The sequence below is a fragment of the Sus scrofa genome, chromosome 10 (assembly GCF_054392235.1).
Source record: "Sus scrofa isolate SSC_HxYL_T2T_F1_AM1 chromosome 10, Sscrofa_HxYL_maternal_Yorkshire_Landrace_v2.0, whole genome shotgun sequence".
Lineage (NCBI taxonomy): Eukaryota > Metazoa > Chordata > Mammalia > Artiodactyla > Suidae > Sus > Sus scrofa.
The window spans coordinates 12,897,449-12,904,160 of NC_139392.1; the positions used below are offsets into that span (position 1 = coordinate 12,897,449).

Here is a 6,712-nt window from a genome sequence, read left to right on the forward strand (position 1 = left end):
ATTATACATGAACGCATTTTGATATCTTTGATTCTAACCCAGTCAGCACCACAGGATTTATTCCAGACTCCCTTTATTGTTAATTTGTGGCTTTTTTCACTGACAGTGAGAGACCTGGGTTCCTTCACTAAAAATGTATTTAAAATTCATTTGTGGTGTTACATGAATTAATAGAAGTGCTATCCAATTGTATCAATATACCACAGCTTATTTCATCAATTCTCCTGTTGAAGGACCTCTGATTGCTTCCAGATTTGGCAGTTACGGAGTTTTATGCAATAAACATTCACATTCGGGTTTTCATGTGAACATTAGTTTTCAGTTTACTTGAGGAAAACCTAGAACGGGGATTGCCAAGCTGTATAGTACAAATATGCTGACCTTGTAAGGAACTGCCAAATTGTTCCTAAGTTGCTTTAGTCTTTTGCAGCCATTAGCAAGGAATGAGAGCTCCTTGTTTCTCATCCTCTCCAGCACTGGAATTGTGAATAGTATTGTGTGTGTGTGTGTGTGTGTGTGTGCACGCATGTGTGTGTCTTGTGCGCCATTCTCATGTTTGTGGTGGTATCTCATTGTGGTTTTAATATGCATTTCCCTAATGATAATTGAGTTTATTTTCTTATTGTTAAGTTTTAAGTTTCTTTAAAATTTTTTTATTACTCAATGAATTTATTACATTTATAGTTGTACAATGATCATCACAATCCAATTTTATAGAATTTCCATCCCACAACCCCAGTGCATCCTCCCAACCCCGGAACTGTCTCCTTTGGAGACCATAGGTTTTTCAAAGTCTATGAGTCAGTACCTGTTCTGCAAAGAAGTTCATTCTGACCTTTTTTCAGATTCCACATGTCAGTGAAAGCATTTGATGTTGGTGTCTCGTTGTCTGACTGACTTCACTTAGCATGATAATTTCTAGGTCCATCCATGTTGCTAAAAATGCCAGTATTTTGCTCCTTTTAATGGCTGAGTAATATTCCATTGTGTATATGTACCACATCTTCTTGATCCACTCCTCTGTTGATGGTCATTTAGGTTGTTTCCATGCCTTGGCTATTGAAAATAGTGCTGCAATGAATATCGGAGTACATGTGTTTTTGTGAGTCATAGTTTTCTCTGGGGAGGCCCAGGAGTGGGATTGCTGGATCAAATGGTAGTTCTATGTTTAGTTTTCTGAGGAATCTCCTTACTGTTTTCCACAGTGATTGCACAGTTTATAATCCCACCAACAGTGTAATAGGGTTCCTTTTTCTCCATACCCTCTCCAGCACTTATTGTTTGTAGACTTTTTGATGATGGCCATTCTGGCTGGTGTAAGGTGGTAGCTCATAGTGGTTTTGATTTGCATTTCTCTAATAATGAGTGATGTTAAACATCTTTTCATGTGTTTTTTGGCCATCCGTATGTCTTCTTTGGAGAATTGTCTGTTTAGATCTTCTGCCCATTTTTCGATGGGGGTGTTTGTTTTTTTTGGCATTGAGCTGCAGAAGGTGTTTATAAATTTTGGAGATTAAGCCCTTGTCAGTTGATTCATTTGCAAAGATGTTCTCCCATTCTGTGGGTTGTCTTTTTATGTTGTTTAGGGTTTCCTTTGCTGTGCAGAAACTTTGAAGTTTGAGTAGGTCCCCTTTATTTCTTTTTCTTTTTATTGTCAATACTCTGATAGGTGGATCTGAGAAGATGTTGCTGTTGTTTATGTCAGAGAGTTTTTGGCCTATGTTTTCCTCTAGGAGTTTGATAGTGTCTGGTCTTATACGTAGGTCTTTAATCCATTTGGAGTTTATTTTTGTGTATGGTGTTAGGGAGTATTCTAATTTCATTCTTTTCCATGTGGCTGTCCAGTTTTTGCCACCACTTATTGAACAGACTGTCTTTTCTCCATTGTATATTCTTGCTTCCTTTGTCATAGATGAGTTGGCTGTAGATGCATGGGTTTAATTCTGGGCTTCCTCTCCTGTTCCACTGATCTATATTTCTGTCTTTGTGCCAGTAGCATATGGTTTTGATGATTGCTGCTTTGCAGTATAGTCTGAGGTCAGGGAGCCTGATTACTTTCTCTTAAAAAATATCCAGGATACGACTCTTTTATCAGATATGTCATCTGCAAATATTTTTCCAACTGTATCTTTTGCAGAAAAAATGTTTCTTTTCTCTCTCTCTCTTTTTTTTTTTTTTTTTTTGTCTTTTTAGGGCCATATCCGAGGCATAAGGAGGTTCCCAGGCTAGGGGTCCAATCAGAGCTGAAGCTGAGGCCTATGCCAGAGCCACAGCAATGCAGGATCTGAGCCATATCTTCAACCTACACCACAGCTCACAGCAATGCCAGATCTTTAACCCACTGAGTGAGGCCAGGGATTGAACCTGCATCCTCATGGATACTAGTCAGGTTCATTATGGCTGAGCCATGGTGGGAACTCCCAAGGCTTTTCTTGAGTTGTTCAACTTTTCTTGTCCCTTAGAATTCTAAAAATCATGGCATGTTATTTCTGGAAGGGACTTTGGTGATACATGACTATATTTTCCTGATTTAGAACACAGGGACAGGCACATGATCTCTCGGAGGGGTAGTTGTGTTTCCTTCAAAATAATTAGATGCTTTTCCCACCTTATCACCCATCCCTCCCTGTGCTTTTCCACCCACTAGCTTTGGTCTTGCTGGGCCCCCTTATCTGGGATTCCATTTTTTCCTATTTTCTCCTCCTGCCTAACTGCTCCTTCATGACTCAGCCCACATGCCTTCTTGCCTGTGTCATATTCCATCTCCAATTATCCTCCAGCCACCCCCCCCACCAAAACGAATCACCCTCTCATCCAAGGTGACAGAGAAGCTTTGTGTAGCAGTTTTGACACTCAAGTAAAAGTATACTCCTGTGTAGTTCCCCCCCGTATACGAGTTCATGTACTTGCATTCCTCCTTGCTGAAGCATCAGTGCCCTGAGGACAAGAAGGGCCCCGTGCGTGGATACCTCCATGAATGTGTGCTGGTTGCAACCTGGCTCCACTTTTTTTTTTTTTTTTTTGCTTTTTAGGGCCGCACCCACAGCATATGGAAGTTTCCAGGCCAGGGGTGGAATTAGAGCTGCAGCTGCCGGCCTACACCCCAGCCACAGCAATGCAGGATCTGAGCCACATCTGTGACCTACACCACAGCTCATGGCAAAGCGGGGTCCTTAACCCACTGAGTTAGGCCAGGGATCAAACGCACATTCTCATGGGTACCAATTGGGTTCATTAAGCACAGAGCCATGAAGGGAACCCCCTGACTCCACTATTTTATTTTATTCATGTTGTTTTCCAGGGCTGCACCTGCAGCATATGGAAATTCCCAGGCTAGGGGTCAAATTGAAGTTGCAGCTGCTGGCCTACATCACAGCCACAGCAACAGCAACGCCAGATTCGAGCGGCATCTGCGACCGACATGTGAAGCTCATGTCAAGGCCAGATCCCTAACCCATTGAGGGAGGCTGGGGATCGAACCTGCGTCCTTATGGATACTAGTCAGGTTTGTAACCACTGATCCATGGTGGGAACGCCCACGCTTTTTATTTTAAAAGCAAGGAAACTGTTAAGTGACTGGTACCATTCCTTCTTCAGAAATTCCCTTTTCTAAAAGATTGATTGACCTCTGTCTGGTACTCCTGGGAGCTGATGGTCTTTGCTAAATTATTGCTTAAAATGCTTTTTTAGCACAAAGAACCCACAGTCCCTCTTTGTGTAAGCCAGAGGAGCAAGCACTCAGGACTTAAGCAGACTGGGGAGAGGATAGGTTGCAGTCTTCAGGGATGCACAAAGCATTCAGCTTCTGGGAAGCCCAGCTGACAAAACTCCGGGAGGCCCCTACATGGATTGTCTGGGATTTTCCTGTGTGGGGTGGACACAGTTAGATCTGCAGAACATCTGATCCTGTGAAACAAAGGCTGACAGCACGATGGATAGCCTGCTACCCCGTTTTCATCAGTGTTCCTACAAACCGGCAGACATACTTTCTCATTCACTGGGTTCAGGAGTCCCAAATTTATAGATCTCTTCCTTTGCAAAAACTCCTAAACCTGGTTTATTTCCATGGACTTGACCTTTGGCGTTCCGACTTTCTCCCCGCTGGCAAACCCTGGGTCCGTCTTTGCCTGCACACACCATGTTGGCGTCTCCTTAACGGCCTAAGGAAAGAACCAGAAGTCTACATATGGGGACCTCATCCCCGGTTGCCTAATGGATTCAAAAGACATCCTGAATATTCATCATTTCTCCTTTTATGAGCACCTTGGCAATTCCCTCCAAAGGTGAAGGCTGCAGTAAATTCAGAAGTGCCATTTAGTGAATACCAATTTATTCTCAATTCAAGTCTAGTTTTTTTTTTTTTTTTTTTTCCCTGCTCCTCAGCAGAGCACCGGAGCTCTGAGATGCCAGTGAATGCAAGGCATTGTCTCAGCTCTGAGGAGGCAGGATAGTTAGTGCAAACCCAAAGGCCCAAGGCGTCTGCTCCCCAGCCGGCTTGCCCAGGCTCCGTGCATTTCCTCTGCATATTCTCTGCAACCCCCTCCTTGGAGAAGTTGGAAACGACCTTGGGGGTGAGGGGACGGAGAATATTAAAATCACGCTGGAGTGCTTGGCTTGGTGACAGGGCTTTTAATTAATAGTTGTAAATTAGTGAATATTGTTTTTCAGCTCTGTGCACGTGGCCTTCTCCTTTGCTGTTCTAGGAATCCATCGCAGTGCTCCCCCAAGCATTCCCAGCATGTCCTCGTGGGGACTGTTGTTCAAGGACTGTAGCTTCAGAGAGAAAGAGGCAGCCTCATTATTTGTGTTCTTTTGAACAGTTCGGGCTGGTTGAACCTGAGTAGTGACTTGAAAAGGTAGGCGCTGGGGGAGGTGGGCTCTGACCGCGTCTACCAGCATCTACCGTGGGGGCCACTCTGGCTCCCCGAGGGTCCAGGCTGCTCATTGTGCCTCTTCCCCCGACCCCACTTCTCTATCACCCAAATAACAGTGCATCCCTCGTCAATTTCCCATCGTCCTCCTTTCCTCCCTGGAAAAACTGGGACCTGGCATCTCAGCCCCACTGGCTTTCGTACCTTCTTGCTCTTGAGTGGAAACACGTGGACTTCTGATTCATCTCTTCAGGCCAGCACGCTCTTTAAATGAGACCTCCATGTCTATCTGCTAACTTATTCCAAGGAGATTATTTCTTGGACAAAGTGAAATAATTGTCAGTCCAAAAGGCTTGGGCCAACCAGTGCTGGCTGCTTGCCCAGGGTTTCCGCAGGGACCCACCTTTCCTTCTTGCAGGTTGTTAAACGTCCATCTGAAGCCAAGAGGCTAGGCCATTTCTGGCTCCTCCTTTATGTACCCCAACTATCTTAGGGAATTGCAATAGCTCTGCAGCCTGTCACACAGGTCGCACACCAGGGCTCACAGGCCACAGCTGGCCCCTGGACATGTTTTCTTTGGCCTTCACGTTGTTTTGAAATGTTTTTAATTAGTTGCCAACATTTACAAATTGGGAGATTTCACATTAAAATAGCCAGACTTTGGGAGCCTCATGAAAAAAAAAAAAAAAACCCCAAAGTTCTGGACACTCCGGACCTGAGTTTCTATTTAACAAGTGGCTGGAAGTGAACAGATGGGGAAGTTGGGAGGGCTGTGCCTACGCTTCTGAGTGGGCCACACGACCCCCCCCCCACTCTTAGGATTTCATACCCACTCTGTCCACTCCCACTGGCCTGTCTGGCTTCTGCAGGCATTTGAGTTGGTGAGGTCTGGTCTCATGGAAGATAGGAAGTCTGCCTAGGAAGATCATATGTCTTGATTTGTTTGCCTTCTTCTCCAATTATTCTTCTCACAGGAAAGGAGGGACTGGAGGAAGCTCTGTGACTTTCACCTGTTTGGGGTGGGTGGAGCTTTCAGCTGCTTCCTAGGGTAGAGAGCAAGGATGGAAACCACACACTTCATTTTTATGTTTTCACACTCAGAGGCAGCAAATGGACTTAGTCTTGAATTTGGGGGATTCTCCAATTCTCTAGCAGAAATGTAAGCCCATTGCCCAAAGCAGGAACAGACTCTAAATGTAATGTTGGGGGAATACAGCCAAGAAGTGATCGTGGGGTGGAGGAGGATGGACAATGGTAGAGAAAAGGAGTGTGTGTGTGTGTGTGTGTGTGTGGCTGGTCACTATGCTATACAGCAGAAATTGATACAACGCTATCAATCAACTGTACTCTAATAAAAAAAATAAAATTGAGGACATAGAAAAAAAAAAAGAAATAATCAGCCTAATGGGGAATGGTCTAGGTCTCCCCTAGAGCTAAGCGTGAGTGCATTTCCTCTGATCAGAGCAATGGAATTCTGGAGTTCTCCGGTGGCCCAGCAGCTAAGAACTCAACGTTGTCACTGCTGTGGCTCAGGTTCAATCCCTGGCTCGGGAACTTCGGCATGCCTTGAGTGAGGGAGGGAGGGGAGAGAGCAATGGAATTCTTGCCAATCACAAGAGAAAATAGCTAAAAGTGGCCAATGACCCCAGCAGGAAAGTCTAAGCATGCGGAACCGCTTTCTAAACTCAGGGTGCTTTATAAAAGCAAAGGGCCATCAATCTTATTTGTTGCATGGGTTAACAAAGAGAGAGATGGTTGGAAAGAGAGTTTGGTCCCTTGATGGAACAGTGAGTAGTAGAGAAAGCCGGGCCCTCTTCTCTCTCCTGCAAGTGGTGAGCTGG

At 44.7% G+C, this 6,712-nt stretch overlaps 1 protein-coding gene across 1 annotated transcript in view; it reads left to right on the forward strand.

The window, feature by feature from the left end:
• LOC110255634 (uncharacterized) overlaps positions 1-6,712 on the forward strand; it is a 601,290-nt gene that overhangs the window by 99,176 nt on the left and 495,402 nt on the right. The gene's annotated exons all lie outside the window — the stretch shown is intronic.